Source organism: Osmerus eperlanus, chromosome 16 (assembly GCF_963692335.1).
Source record: "Osmerus eperlanus chromosome 16, fOsmEpe2.1, whole genome shotgun sequence".
NCBI lineage: Eukaryota > Metazoa > Chordata > Actinopteri > Osmeriformes > Osmeridae > Osmerus > Osmerus eperlanus.
The window spans coordinates 849,484-866,858 of NC_085033.1; positions in this window are offsets into that span (position 1 = coordinate 849,484).

Sequence of the window (17,375 nt, forward strand, 5' to 3'; positions counted from 1 at the left end):
TTGATTCAGCTGCCTGGTGCTGACCTACTGCCTCGGCCCAATCAGTCACCTTGTCCTCCCCCTGACTTCTCACCCCCTGCTCCCTCTGTCTCACCCATGAGAAGCAAGGAAAACAAGACCAGAACAGGCAGATCAACCCTCCCCATCTCTCTTCTCTCCCTACCCTTCTCCATTTACAACTGTTAAAATACTTTAGTCTCTCACAAGCTCTCCATCTACCATGTGCATCACAATTGATCCAATGGACAATTAATCTAACAATGACCAAAAATGTTGTTTGTTACTTTAAAAAACAAAAAACACATGCTTCTCAAAATGTTTTTCCATATAGAATGAGCAGTAGTTGTGTTTCAGAACATTGGATTGGACATACAGACAGAGCCAGGAAGTGACAGAGATGTTACAGTGATAGAGATGTGACAAAGTTTTATTTGCCATAACGGACATCTTCATTCTATCAGCTTCCTTGTTGTTGCACCTCTGCGAATGGCGGCATCTGTGGTGTTTCCAGGCTGATAAGCAGCAGTGGACTGGGAATTCAGAGGATTCAGACAAGGCCACCACAGCCTGGGCAGGTGGAGAAAGGAGCGCTGTGCAACCAGGCACCATGGAGGACATAAAGAGAGGGGGGGTTAGTTTTGTCATTTATATTGTTCATTTGTGTGTGTGTGTTCGTTTGTTGCGGTTTTGTCCTTTGTCCATGACTTGCTTCAAAATCAGCCTACTGTAATATCTAAAGGTGACAACCTCGTAAATAAAGAGGCAACAATGGTTTATGCACCATGAGAAACAACACATGAATAGGAGCGAGGCACATATCAAAAACGATCTTCATTGCAAGCAAAGGAGTGGGCAACAAACTTCTGTACTGTCCACAGAATGAACATTGAAAAAAAGAGAGATTGTTTCTCCCAGTTAAGCAAGCTAACCCAGCTAACATTCACCCACAATAAATTCCAAAATATTTTCTTCACTCTCAGCTAGCTAACTGAATTTAATTAATTCTCTGCCATTTTGATCACATTAGAGCTTAATTCATGCATTTTGTGTGACATTTTTTGGATCATCTCAACTCATCTTTAAATGAGTCTACAGTAAACTCATCCTAACCTAACTAACCTGTAGTCTAGACAGATGATATATTTAATTGCAAAATAAATGTGGTCTTTTGAGTCACTCTTCTTCTTTAAGTAATTAAAGGACACCTGCATAATAAATGTTTGTTGTCATTAATGTAAAGCTTTTAGTTTGTTGGTCCCGGTGCTCGCCATTTTCTCTGTATATCTCCAAGGCAACAACTGTTGCATGCCATTGTGTATGTGTTTATCCAGTTCTAAAGTGTCGCCTGTGTGTTTCACAGTGGGACAGTCCAATTCAGCAACTCCCCAGTGTGGTTGTATGGCTGTCGGATGTCAACCTAAGTCTTGGTGTATGTGTGTATGTGTTTGTGAATGTGTGTGTACATACATGAGTGTGTGGGTGTATGAGAGTGTGTGTGTGCATGCTCATGCATGAGTGTGTGTGTGTAGCCAGGGTGGAGACTATTAAAGGAGATGTGTTGATAATGGCAGCTTTGTTCCTCTGCTGGATGCGATGTGTTGTCGTGAACAAGGAGACGGCTGGTCAAACAGAGAAACACAAAGGCTCTGGGAACAGTCTGCCAGTCTGTCTGCCAACACTACCATGCTAAATGATTCCCCTATCAACCTTTCACACTTATCACATTGGCAGCAAAATATAAAAAAATATTACTTGTTTTTAGGGGTTGAGTAGAACATAAAGGTTTTTCTGGAACTGTTGCACTGTTTCAGTCTGTCAGGTGCAAACACCCAGTATCCTATGTAGGACCATGCATGGAGTTTGAGATAAAAGAGAAAGTCCAAACTTTTAAGGGAGCCTGTTTTCATTAAACTTAAATAAACGTTGATACCTACCTATTAAATTTACAGTTGATTTAAGTTAGGTTTTATTCTTACTGAACTGATTGCAACATTGCATTGTCCTTTCCTTCCTCTTTGAATGTAATAACAGACTCCCCAAACAGCATCTCCATTATCGTGCTTTTACCCTTAACTTCAGTGTTGTGTGAATCTAGAGAAAAAACTCAAAGTACAGCAGCTCAGGGTGAAAACCGTCATCTTAAATAGTGGTGAATTTAGCAATCAATAACACTGAAAGCCTCTGAAATTGCAAGAAATAATGTCTCCAGCTAATGTGCCACAAATTCTCATCCAAAGCCTGGTGTTCTAACCTCTTTAGCATAGCCCCTTGAGGATATGGGGGATATGATTAGGAATTCGTTAGCAGGCTTCTATTTTTATGCTGATGACACACTTTCTGCTCCCGGGCTGGCGATGTTGCTGGCTCTTGACTTTCTCACTGTCTTTTGAAACTAGATCAGCTCTTTACCACCACCAGGAAATGTGACGTGAAGTTCACCGGCTAAAAGCACCTCCAGGAGGAGAGCGATAGCCGTGGAATTGAAAGTGGGAAAAAAGGATGACTCTCATGTCATCTGAAATCTAGTCAATTGTGTTGACATCATTCATGCATTTCCTGGAAATAGCACAAAACACTTTTTAGGAGCCATGATGACAAAACAGCCATAAACAAAACCATTGAAAAGAGCTAAACAAATGTTGATATCTAGTATTTTTGTCATAAAAGAACAGGCTTCCAGTCTCTGGCACAGGTTGTAGAGAAGAGAGGAGAGACAAGGAGAGGACAGTCACTGCATTTGTTTTCCATTGAAAAGGATTGCAGATTCTGACGGTCATGATTAATCACCCAGAGGCAGACATGTGAATACATCCGGGGAAAGGTTCAACTTTTTAATTCATCCCACACGCAATCTATTCAAACCAGCTGTTAGCACTCCTTTCCCTTGTTTCCCTCTGCTTTCTTCTCAGTGACCACTGGGTCCCACTGTCTTTCTCTCTGAATCTACACCTCCCATAACTATCAGGGGAAACACAGTTGTTGTAATTGTGGGATTTTTTGGACATCGTTTGCCACCCTTTTAGTTTCAGACTGGCTTTTTTCTTCCTTTGAGGAGAACAGTGAATTGACTTTGTTTATGCATATGGGGGGGGGGGGGGGGGGGAATCACTGATTTGTCTACAACGAATGACCTTTATGGAGCTGTGTACATACAGTAATGTTGTTTACTGTGTGGACTTTAGGGGCTGTTGGTGATTGTGCGTGTGTGTCTTCATGGGTGTGTTTTTGGGTACGCGAAGTGATGTGTATTTGTGTACATGTTTTGGGGTTTTCTTGTATAGGTCATGTCTTGGCGTGGCTGAAACCTCAAATATAGATCTCTCTCTGTACGTAGTTACATAGTGATTGAGGTAAACATAAGGTTAAATGTTGCACAAATTCTAAGAAAAAGAAATCAGTGTCACAGCATCAACAGCAGTGTAAACCTGGCTTCTTCTTATTAAGCCTGGGCAGGTTGTATCAAGGTACTACTGAAATCTCTGGAGTCAAATGAACAGGGACAGCTACACTGCTTAATGCAACGTAGCCTAGCAACAGACATCGGGATGGCTGTGGCAACATACTCTCATATTTATGTTTACATGAGAGAATGATTTGTCTGTCAGCCTGATGGCTCCTAATGTTCTGCTCTCCTGAGAGCTTTGTGTGTGCAGCGTACATATGCTGTCTGACACTTCTCCTGAAGGACAGACGGTCACTTCCATAGAAACACATGCATACTTAATAACACAATACAATAAACAAAAATTGCAAGGACATGTTCTATTTATCAAACTTTAACAAGGATGTGACATGTTGCTTTGTTACAGTTTTATAAAACGATTGTAAGTCTGTAAGACTTGTCCAAGGTGCTTTTGAAAATCCTCTTTGACTCTGTAGCTGCTGAGGGGCAAAACATGCATTGTGGTTGTGTACACCAATCTATTGTACTGTATGAATGGAGGTTTAGGCCACTCTTCTGTTAGACTGGTCCTTTAGGGACAAACTACATCAACTCAGTGAAGTGGGCTCAGTGGGTGCATCATCACCATAGATTAGATTTCACAGGGTCTTTACTGCACACAGCAAGAGAGTGGCCTGCAGAATCTTATCTCTATAATCTGTATTGCAGGAAAATTATGATGATAATGGTAATGATGACAATCATATTGCATAGAATGATGAGTATGCAGGCTACTGCGAGATAACTTCTTGGGGAGATGAGAGGACAGTTGCATGCATACCACATAGAGTACAGTAAAAATTAACAAAGACAGAATGTAAAGAAAGGTAGAGAGGATGTGTAGTATGCACTTGAAAAGTATCGGGAACTAGTGGGAGTCAGATGGCTGAGCGGTTAGGGAATCGGGCTAGTAATCAAAAGGTTGCCAGATAGATTCCCGGCCATGCAAAAATGACGTGTCCTTGGGCAAGGCACTCCACCCTACTTGCCTCGGGGGAATGTCCATGTACTTACTGTAAGTCGCTCTGGATAAGAGCGTCTGCTAAATGACTAAATGTAAACTATGGTGTTTCATAAAGAGACTACAAAAGTCAATACTATTTCTACATGTCTACATTATCTATGTCTTTCTTGGAGTAGGCTATAAGTCATGCCTTTTGTTTTTACTGCTGTGTGACACGTTTTGGTGGAAATGGTTAGGAATGGTAAGGTGTTATATTTTATGGAGGTCATATTGTATAAGTCAGCAAGACAACATGAAATCAGTTTTTACTGTTCTAATGACTTCCCCCTAACTGCCAATCATTATTGTGTTGTTAGCCACATGGTAATGTGTTTATATGAGAGGCCCTCCATGGCATGCTGTTAGCTGTATGCTAATGGATTTAAAATAAAGTTAATCACTGCTGCGTGGTTTGCCACATGCTCGCCTATTGCTACCCGGCGATGTGTTTCAGGGGTTAGCCAAACAGTGGCGTAACACATGATGGCTCTTTATGAGGCTGGGCCTGGGTATAGAGAGGGAAGATGGGTATACAGACAACGTAAAAAAAATGGTAATGACAGCCATTCAGCGCAATCCAATTATGCAAAAGGGACTCTAAACAATTCCATCATCCTCCAAATGAGATTGTCCTAACGAGATAAAGGCACCAATTAATCCAGAATTAATTTCAACAGCTCATTTTACCCCCGAAAACACTCTGATATGCAAATATCGTTGATAAGAAGACACAAACTCTTCTGCAGGAGTTTAAAAGTGTTTGTTTATTATGGCGCTTAGCCCAGGGCATCAGCCTGGTCCAATGCTTGTTGGACTAGTTCTTCTAACTAAAACAGGCATCATGTGTGCTCTCTAGTAGATTTCCCTATTTCTAATTATATTTCTAGTTATAAAATAACAATTTGCTGAATTTAAACTTGTCAGTTAAACATTTTTCCTCACCTGACCGCCTGCTCATATGACAATATACAGGGTATATCCTTGACTCTTTCCAACATCCAACAAAATGTTCAGTGACCAGCCTGTTTCGTGTGAAATCTGTTCTGTATGTGTAGCCAATGTGTAGTGGTTAACTCCCTCCTCAAGTATGTATAGGACCTACAGGATTCATGAGATCGCGACCATGCGAAAATCCATCTGGCCAAGCTCCAAGGCCCAGTTGTTCAAGAAGTTTAATCTGGATCAGCATTATCTGGATTTTGAAATCCATATTTTGCTATCCAGGATCAAGTAATCAATCTTACTTTTGTGCTGTTTTTTCAAAGAAACATTGGATTGGATCACCCTGATCCAGATACAAACTATTCAAGATTTCCAAATTCAGATTGCCAGTGTTGTAAATGGGACTACGTATAACAATGTAGGCCAATGTAGTAGGCTAGCCAAGTAAAGGACAGGTTCAATAGCCAGCATGGGGTCACTTTTAAGTGTTTTGATTTGAAGACACAGAAAAAGGAAAAATAAAACAATCCAAACAGTCAGAGCCATCATCTGGGGGGTATTCCTGAAAACTCTGAGGGCCTCATGTACGTACATTCGCAAACGTAGCTTATTAGCGCCATGGCCAACCCGCAGATTGCGCACGCTGTGATACTTCAGTTTACGTCGTATTTACGAAACCTGCAGGTCATCGGGTAATCAGCGCCTTTCTCCGCCCACTATACCGTACATTGCGATCATTTAAACGCGCAATTGAATGGGACCCCTTCTCTCCTTCTATCATGGATCAGCCACCAAAGTCAAAACAGCGATGACTGTTTGAAATGATCCCGATGCCAATATTTGTAATGTAGTGAGGAGTTAAACAACTGCTAGAATGGAATGTGAACGCTGAGTCGGAGATTCCATGTAATCTTTGATTTCTTCCAGTAACTTTAATATTGCATGGCTGCTTAATCTGTAACGCGTAATGATTTCGTGTTCACTCAACTCAAAAAGTGTGATCCTTGTGGCCAAAAGTAATTTGGCCTATGTCTCCTTTGTCTTGCTAGGGGTTACGGTTGCCATTTCAACAGGAGGCATATGCGCATCCTGGTTTACGCCTGCTTTTATCAGGCGGAGAATTTTCACCGCAAAATAGAGGTGCGCTTTCACAGGCGGTTTTTGTACATACCGCGGAATACATAATTAGGCGCATCCCCTCCCATCTCTTTATGGGAAACTCCCACTTTCCCCTTGACCCTCCCGTGAATGCATATGCATGACACGGAAAAGCGCAATTTGCCATTTTCAGTTCCCGCGACAGGCAGTCTGCGCCTTTACCTCAGTGCAGCATGTTTGTAAATACCTCGCCATGCTTTTACGCGCAAATTGCAAAACAAATACGCCTGAAGTGGGCGCAAAAGCATTAGCACATGAGGCCCGGAGTTGGGTAACCCTAAAATGAGGCGAACTCTGGGTTTTCCGTTCCAGAAAGAGAGGTAACGAAAGCTTTTGGTCAGTGTCCATGGTAACTGACTGTGAACCTAACCTGCTCGCTAGCAGGTTTTCCATAACAAGCTCTGCATTTCTACCCGTCACACTCCATAGTTTATTTTAGCAACATTCTCAGCTCTTACATCACACCGTGGACGTGCACTCAAAACCGACCAAATGTTTTTTGGCACTGAAATAAAGACAAATCATTGAAATTTAATTTGGTCTTCTTCATTGCCTACAAATAGAAATCCAACAATGAGTATTTATATATATTGTTCCTACAATTAACATTATTCACCTGTGACCATGGCATGCACCCTCCTGTGGTGTTCCAGCAAATCAAATTCTAGATCAGCCTTTATTCTTCTGCCTTAAGTACACCATCTCTTGGTCAGTTTATGCAAGTGCCAAAAGACGGTTTATATAACCTGCATTCTGTAACTCAGCTGGTACGATGCAAATACAAAGTAATAGGCACATAAAACTCTCTGCAGCTAGGTCTGCTCTGATATCTGCAATTGATTTAGCTAGGGTAGTTGTTGCTGTTGTTGCTAAATTCAATCAATTTGAGGGGGCGGAGCTTCAGCTCCTTCAGGCGACACGCCCCCCCAGTATCAAGCAGAGAAGACTGGTGATTTTCTCACGATTTTAAAGCCTAATTTAACATACATGTCTGTTTTTTTTTCATTTGAATTTGGATGGGTAGTTAACAACACATTCTTCTGTGGTGTGATGAACTTAAAACTAATTTTCTGCTTTACAGCCACTTTAATAGTTCTCATGCCGGCGCTCAGATTAAATGTACTGTTGATTTAACTAATTCAAATAAGCTTTTATGGAACTGAAAACTTTTTGGGGGGTTTACCATTTTAGAGTAAATCAATTCAGAGTTCAGGGTTAGGTTCGCGGGTTCAGTTTGATGAACCCGCTTTCTGGAATACCCCACAGACCCACAAACAATTGAAAACAAACAAATATAGCCTTCATTCTTCACAAATACAATGCGAATATTTTGAACATGCGTTTCAAAATCTGAAAAAGGCTAAATGTCCAATAGTTAATAAAATTGAATAACTTAGTCTTTGGTTGTGGAGACCAGCTTTTTGAAACTCTCCTTTTAGGAGGCGGATCTCAAGTCTGGCTTTGGTTTGCTGAAGTTGGGAAATAGTGATTTGTTCCTCTGCCAGACGAATCTGTACTTCTGCTCTTTCATATAAATAAATGTAAATGCATTACATGATACAAATACAGTTTTATTTGACCAATTTCAAGTTTAATTATATTTTGTTCTCGAAATCCACCCTTAATCCACCCTTCTGCTGGGTCAGAATCATCTTGATTTTTTAGATCAAAAGGTATCCCAGTCCTACTAAAAAGTTTGGAACAACACATATTAAAGGTTTGATCCAGATGAAAACCAAGACTGGATTACGCGATTTAATCCAATTTCAGAATCCTTTTTTTATTTTGAACAACCCATTTTTAAGATTTGATCCAATCCAATAGCCGAAATCCGATCAGATCACTTCTGACAAATGGCCCCAAGTTTTTTTTTCCCGAATCACAACGGTTCCAATCAGGTTCCTTTGAGGAATTACTGCCAGCTATGAGTGTTGTTCAAGTTAACCTTTGAAAAACGGTGTAACCAGAACAGACTCGGATCCAAGTGCAGAGGTATTTATTCAACAGGGTAGTCCAGGAACAGGCAAAAGTTGGTACACAGGCAAACAGGGCAATAGAGGTTGTTCAGAATCGTGGTCGGAAGACAAGCAAAAAATCGATATCAGAAATTAACAAAATTGGTTGGAAACACGGCTCAGACAGAGTACGGAGGCGTGACAGTACCCCCCCCTCCACGGGCAGCACCCCGACGACGACCACGCACCCGAGGCGCAGGGTCGGCAGGATGTTCCTGGTGGAAAGCCAGACCCTCTGCCCCGGTAGGTAGGTAGGTAGGAGCAGCCCGACGGCATCCATCCGCCTGGAACTTTTGACTGCGTACCGCTCTCTGAAGGCGGACATGGGCGGCACTCCAGATGCCCTCGCTGCGGTGCAACCAGTCATTCACACCGCAGGCACAGTAGTGGGTTCACCAGACCACGGGAACAACGGGGGCTGGAAACCCAGCACACACTGGAACGGGGTGATGCCTGTGGAGGTGCTGGTGAGGGAGTTCTGGGCATACTCCGCCCAGGGTAGATAGCGACTCCAAACAGTTTGGTTTCGGCTGCAGTAAGAGCGCAGAAACCGGCCAACCTCCTGGTTTAGCCATTCTGTCTGCCTGTTAGACTGGGGATGGTATCCTGAAGACAGACTGACAGTGATGTTAAGACTTCGACAGAATGCCGACCATACCCGAGAAGTGAATTGAGGACCCCGATCTGAGACTATGTCCTCTGGCAGCCCATATAGCCTGAACACCTGGTGGAAGAGGACCTCGGCAGTTTCCAAGGCCGTAGGGAGCGGTGGAAGAGGGAGTAGGACGGCAGGCCTTAGAAAAGTGGTCTACTATCACCAGGACGGTGGTGTTGCCCTGTGACCTGGGCAGGTCAGTGATAAAGTCTATGGATATATGTGACCAGGGTCGTTGAGGGATGGGTAGAGGTTCCAACGGCCCTGCTGGGCGCTTGGACTGAGCACAGACCGTACAGGCCTCGACGAACTGGGTCACGTCACAAGCCAGATGAGGCCACCAGTACTTGTTCCCTATGAGGGTACGGGTTCTCTGAACACCCGGGTGTCCAGAACTCGGGGTGGCATGAACCAATTGAAGGAGCTGAGGCCGGATAGATTCTGGGACATAGGTCCTGGATGGTGGACAGGAGGCCGGAGGGGAATCAGACGATTGAGCCCGACGTATGGTCTCCTCGATATCCCACCTGACCGGTTCCACCAGGCAGGAACACGGTAGAATGTACTCCTCGCGGATAGGAGATGTGGAGGCATCAAACTCTCTGGAGAGGGCATCAGCTTTGATGTTTTTATTTACGGGTCGGTAGGTCAGTGTGAAGTTGAACCTTGTGAAGAACAGTGCCCATCTGGCCTAACGGGTGTTCAGCTTCTTTGCAGAGTGGAGATATTCTAGGTTGCGATGGTCTGTTAGCACTACAAAAGGATGTTGACTGCCTTCTAGCCAGTGGCGCCATTCCTCGAAAGCCAGTTTCATGGCTAGTAGTTCGCGGTTGCCGACGTCATAGTTACGTTCCGCAGGAGAGAGCTTTCTGGAGAAGAACGTGCATGGATGCATTTTAGCAGAAACGCTATGGCGTTGTGACAAGACGGCCCCCACTCCTGAGTCAGATGAGTCCACTTCAACTAGAAACGGGAGAGGGATCAGGAAGTGACAGTATGGGAGCACTGGTGAACAAGGTTTTGAGGCTACCAATAGTCTGGATGAAGTCACAGAGGCTGTGACATCATACATCAGTTTCTGTGAGGACTGCTGTATTCCAACACGCACCAGGGTGAACTTCAAAAACGACAAGCCCTGGTTCTCAGCAGAGCTCAGAAGGTTGAGGTCAGAGAAAGAGGAAGCATTTAGGAGTGGGGATAGAGACAGATTCAAGGAGTCGAAGAACAGGTTTAGCAAGGCGGTGAGAGAGGCTAAACGACTGTACTCAGAGAGACTGAAGCGCCAGTTCTCTGCTAACGACTCTGCTTCTGTCTGGAGAGGGCTCAGGCAGATGACCAACTACAAGCCCAGAGCCCCCCACTCCACTAACAACTCCCGCCTGGCCAACGACCTGAACGAGTTCTACTGTAGATTTGAAAGACAATTGGACTGTCCTGATCTACCCCCTCCCACCCATGTGGCCTCCCCCCTCCCCCCTTTACAGTGACGACTCTCTCCATTCAGGAGGGTGAAGTTAACAGACTTTTCAAGAGGCAGAACAACCGCAAAGCAGCTGGCCCGGACTCTGTCTCTCCTGCAACCCTCAAGCACTGCGCTGACCAGCTGTCTCCGGTGTTTACCAACATCTTTAACACCTCCCTAGAGACATGCCGTGTGCCAGCCTGTCTCAAGTCCTCCACCATCGTCCCTGTGCCCAAAAAGCCAAGGCCAACAGGACTCAATGACTACAGACCCGTCGCCCTGACCTCTGTGGTTATGAAGTCTTTTGAGCGCCTTGTGCTGGCACACCTCAAATCCATCACCGACCCTTTCCTGGACCCACTGCAGTTTGCCTACAGAGCCAACAGGTCGGTGGATAACGCCGTTAACATTCACCCTACAAGCACCTGGACTCCCCAGCATCCTACGCCAGGATCCTGTTTGTGGATTTCAGCTCTGCCTTCAACACCATCATCCCCGCCCTGCTTCAGGACAAGCTCTCCCAGCTGAACGTGCCTGACTCCACCTGCAGGTGGATCACAGACTTCCTGTCTGACAGGAAGCAGTGCGTTAAGATGGGAACACAAGTCTCTGACTCCCGGTCCATCAGCACCGGATCTCCTCAGGGCTGCGTCCTTTCCCCTATGCTCTTCCCCTGTACACCAACAGTTGCACCTCCAGTCATTCGTCTGAAGTTTGCGGACGACAACACCCTCATTGGGCTCATCTCTGACGGGGACGAGTCTGATTATAAGTGGGAAGCTGACAACCTGGTGACCTGGTGCAGCCAGAACAACTTAGAGCTCAATGCTCTTAAGACAGTGGAGATGGTTGTGGACTTCAGGAAGAATACAGCCCCACTCACCCCCATCACCCTGTGCGACTCCCCAGTCAACACTGTGGAGTCCTTCCGCTTCCTGGGCACCATCCTCTCCCAGGATCTCAAGTGGGAACTGAACATCAGTTCCCTCACCAAGAAAGCACAACAGAGGATGTACTTCCTACGGCAGCTGAAGAAATTCAACCTGCCAAAGACAATGATGGTGCACTTCTACACAGCCATCATTGAGTCCATCCTCACCTCTTCCATCACCATCTGGTATGCTGCTTCCACAGCCCAGGACAAGAGCAGACTGCAGCGTATCACCCGCACTGCTGAGAAGGTGATCGGCTGCAATCTGCCTACCCTCGAGGACCTGCACACCTCGAGGACCCTATGGCGAGCGAGGAAGATTGTGGCCGACCCCTCCCACCCTGGCCACTCCCTGTTCCAACTACTCCCCTCCGGCAGAAGGCTGCGGTCCATCAGGACCAAAACCTCACGCCATAAGAACAGTTTCTTTCCATCTGCTACTGGCCTCTTCAACAAGGCCAAGGACTCCCATTGACATTCATTCACTTATTTAACTATTATAAGTCCATCTAATGGTAATTACAGTATGCATAAGCCACCTTATCTCAGTATCCGATTGCACTATGTTGACCACTCACGCTGCTCATTCTTATTCTTATTTTTATATATATATTATTTTATATTTAAATTGTTGTATTCTTAGATTGTTTAGTTCTTAGAAATAGTTAAACTTTTGTACTTTTACTTAATTTAAGATTCGTATATGTTTAGTGTTTTGAACCTCCCTGCCACAGTAAATTCTGTGTTTGTATAACATACATGGCGAATAAACCGAATTCTGATTCTGATTCTGAAGAGCTTTGATGGATTCCAATTCCCTTTCTATAACATCTACTTCTGTGTCTTCAGGAATGCCTGTAACTAGTATGGCGTGGTAAGGGCCAATGCCCTCTCCTTTGCACCAGTGGAAAAGCTGTGCCATCCTTTTCTGCGTACTAAACAACTGTATTCAAATGTTTACTTTTGCTGAAACCTATTTAAAACTAAAATAATCTTATCTGATTTTGCACTGGTTTTGAGAGATCAGCTCTATAATTGTATGTATTCATTTATTTTTTCTAAATTATCAGTGTCTGGTTTTAACTTTATGTTAAATTGTTCTATTTTATTTCATATTTATCTCAGCGGTGCCTCGATTTTATGTAGCGCCCCACCACCTATCATATATAAGTATTAGGCCTTATATAGAAAAGGAAGTAAGTAGATGGGAGGTTTGAGTTCTTACTATTTCAGACCAAATCTTTAAATGCCTATAAATAAGTAGGACCAGACACTGTATACCAAAGAACTGATTTAATTAATAGATTATAGATTTTGTTTAGAGTTGTTTCAATTTCCAATGTTATTGACCAAAATAATTCAATATAAAACAAAACAAATATTTAGTACATTGTAATACAAATGAATGTCCCTTTTTTCACTTTACAATAATATGTTACTTTACTATTTTACCTTATTTGACTATATCCCCTTATGTCTCTCTTTAGGTTTGAATCTATCAAATACAACAAACAAAACAATAGAACAATAGGATATATTGTTTGTACACTAATTCTCCAATAGAATGCTCACACCTTAATGATAAAGTATGTACTTTAACCATAAACGATCATGGTGGGCCCACACACACACATAGGGTTGCCACCTTCAATACAGAAAAATAAGGGACGCCTGCCGCAGCGCGCGGGGGGAGGGGGGGGGATAGTGATTTTAAGTTGTGATTTAGCAGATATATTTTTATAATTTCCATGTATCAATCTTAATATTTTTATGAAAACGTGTTTTAAGTCGTGATTTACCACTGGCACGTCATCGGGCCTGTGGTGGTAAATCACAAAATATTAAGATTTATACATGGAAATTATAAAAATATATCTGCTATTGAAATCTGTGTGAACAGATGCACTCAAGTGGTCATATCGTCATAGCTGAATACACAGCTATGAAGATAATAAACATAGGCCAACAAAGTGTGACAGTGAGGCTTCTGGAGGTACTTGTGAGATGTGAACCATATTTTATTAAATTAACTTATTAAATTAACAGATCCATAACTTTAAATTAAACAAATGCTTTGATACTCAAAAAGGTATATTGGGAAAAAATATATATAGTGCAGGAGACTTGCAAAGGATCTTGCATGAACATCATGAACATGATAACATCAGTGGACCAGAAGTAGTAGTGTGCAGTATTGGAGCATGTCAAGACTACTTCCTTTTATAAGTGTACTTCTTATTACGCGGGGGGTGAGGGGGGTATCTGGAACTGCCTGCGCCATTCTTTCAAATCGACTCTCCGCCAAGAGACCCGCCCTCCTCTGACTCTGATTGGCCGTGACCCTGAAACAAACCGATCAATCCAACGATGGCAGCGAGTATAGAGCTCCGGGAGTTAACGTCACGCAATCTCAGCATGCACCGGTCATCGCCATTTTGGCAGGAAAGTGGATCAGTAATCAGAAGGTCACTGGTTCGATTCCTGGCCGTGTCAAATGACGTTGTGTCCTTGGGCAAGGCACTTCACCCTACTTGCCTCGGGGGAATGTCCCTGTACTTACTGTAAGTCGCTCTGGATAAGAGCGTCTGCTAAATGACAAAATGTAAATCTAAGATCCAGAGAAAGAACCCCATAATTCCTGACAACCACCCATGGCTTCAACTGAGGATCATTCAGTCTCTTGGAATGACTTATCTGTAATAAATATGTAATGGCATTTTTGTGATGAAAAGTGCACTGATATAATGTACGTTAGCCAACGTTAGTAGCTAACCGTTGACGAAAGTTACAGACTAGCTAACGCTAGCTAGCTAGCTATACAAGTTATAAAACTGACTGCATTAACTTTAGCTACACATAGCAATTTGTAGCCGGTAGACTTCAAAGCTGAATATTCATCACTAAACCTGCTGATTGCGTCCATTTATATCCCTCCAGGCTTTTGTATGCTTTCAAAGACTCTAAAGTAGGAGGAATGAAAGTTGATAGAGTTTTAAATATCTGGATACAGAATGTCAGGGAAGCCTTCCGTTTCACTCGTAAAGGTCGTAAAAATAACTTTGGGAGCATTATATGGATCACTAAAGTTTAATCGGTCACGTTTTGCTTTATAGTTGCCTATGTCTTTTGAATTAAAGTGCGCAGTGCTCGGCAGACATCCCTACCTGCAGAGACTCATTTCCGGGAGGTGGCTTCTCCCCCCCCCCCCCAATCCCAACACCCCCCCCCCCCCATCCCCCCCCCCCCCCCGGGACGCAATCCGCACGCATGATGTACCCCCTCAACCAGCACGACCACCCCCCCCCCCCCCTTGCTTGTATAGCATTTGCGGGCGTCCGGGAGCCACTATTGAAATGCGGGAGACTCCCGGAACTTCTGGGAGACTTGGGATGTCTGACTCGGACAGGTTGAAATCCGTGCTGGTGCCGTTCATTTTTGCCACTACTTTCCTGCCAAAATGGCGACGTAAACAGTAAAGTCACGTGACGTCCCGAGCTCTATTGCCCCCTCAGGGGTAGAATAGGACAATTTTCCGTGTCTTTATCTCTCGACTTTTTCTTCTCTTTTCTTTCACTCCACATGTACTCATCTCCTTCCCTCTGTTTATAGTCCCTTCCCTTAACCAATTACACAGGTAAACCCTAGGGTGACCAAATAAACATATCCAATGAATAATATGTTTTAGAACTATATATCTTATTTATTACTGATGGCCATTTATTTATATCTTAACGCTATGAACTAAAACATATTACTAACTTAGAAAGATAGCTGGATTAAATATGAAATACTTTTATATTTATGTAATATAATACAGTTTAATGTGACTGCTTATTTTTTTGGTAAGTAAACATAACCTGTATATATTCTAAGGTTTACCACCCGGGCTACAAATGCATTAGACTAAATGTTGTAGCTTATGTATTTAAGTTGATTTTCTATAAATGTAGCCTACATATTGAACTGAGGGAGAATGAGAAAATGAGAATGTCCGTGGTAAATCATTGTTTTCCCGTTGGGTCAGTGTTACAAGAACGTATGGTTAAGCAACAACACGGGCTAAGCCTGACAGTTAGCCTGCCGCAGACCAGGCTAGTTTCGAAGCATAAGTTGCCATAGTAACTGAGTTCGAACTACGTTGAGCTGGCTTCATGGAACCGAATGAACTAGAGTCCGACTAGCTGACATAAGCCTGGCTTATTCGGTAAACTCGCTTTATGGAACAGGCCTCTGCAATGTTTTTTTTATTTTATTGCCTGCCCTTTTCCAAACAATGATCAGGGACGACTTCCCCGGATGGATATGTTTAACAAACCATCTGGCAAGGTTCAGCGCCCATTTATTTGTGGCGTTCATACATTTATTTGTTGCAAACAGTCAACACTGCAGGTTTTTGGGACCTAAGCAAGACACCTGCCACCATGTAACTTCAAACATTGCCCAACTTACAGTAATAGGAGCATGTGCCCGTTCACATAGAAGGGGCATGTTCATTAGCAGAGTTTTTTAACAAAGTGCCTGTGACATATAACTTAAAGGCCTATTTATTTTTGCAAATGCAACAGCTCATCCAAACAACATCACACAACACTGCACGTCGTTGGGTCCTGAGCCATACATTTTCTGCATTTCAACATGCTTCATGTAATGCCTGGTTCACAAGATAATCAAGCCACACACACACAAAGATTCTTGGAATCATTGATATATTACCCAGAGTGCACTGATGATCAGGTACTTTTTGGGGCTATAAAAACCCAGGAGAACATCACAACATCAAAGTCACACATCCAGGTGTGAGAAGTCACACTATTGATCTGTGATGCATTATTTTATTGACAGGAACTCAGTATTTAAATAAACACTTCTCTAGAAAGCCTTTGTGATGTGCTACTTAAGAGTTAGAGTTGGAGATGGGTTCTAAATAGCTTCTCATGAACGAGATAACATTAGACTGAAGCACTCTTGTTGCCCTATGGCCCTGCTTCCTTTCTAAATAAAGCAATTATGAATCAGGTTTATCATAATCATCATTATAAACCTCAATACCCTAATTGTCTGTCAGTTGTCGAGAGTTGTGATAATTGAATGATTTGACACATTTTGTTTGCGTTTCCTGAACAACCTCAACATCAAGACAATGTGCACGTGAAACAAAACAAAAAACTATTCAGTAAATCTGTGATCCTTGTAGTTTGTGAGTTCTTGGTACACAGTACTTGAGAGAACTAGAAGAACTTTAAAAAACTGCTGGAAAATTCCATCAGAAGACATATTTCCCTCAAGGGTAGCCTATGAGGATGCTTAACAAACTAGATGCTTCAATAACCTTTACAAAGGCAAAAGTTGGACTTGGACCAAAGCTTCACCAAAACGAAACCTGTCTGTTAGACAGCCATTACTCAGTCAAGGTCTAAGAAATGATATCCTCGCTAGGGCCAGAACCATTTTTTTACATACCAGAGTTGGAGAGGGGCAGCAGGTGTGCCTTGTGTATGCCAGCGTACAGTGGAACTCATTTTTGCATGGCCTCAGCCTGCATGGTAAGTTGGTACCACCACTCATTCAGTGGAGAGAGAGAAACACCAGATGAAAAGTAGGACACGGAAATGGTCTGTTACAAAGTCTCTCTGAAACTTTTTTTTCCTCCAGAAAATTCCAGGATAATAAAAGAATAACATGAACAGTCATGTCTCAGTCAGGCTCAACCTATGCCAGGCCATGGCATAGGTTGATACCCCTGGCCACATGCGACAGGCTCTGACCG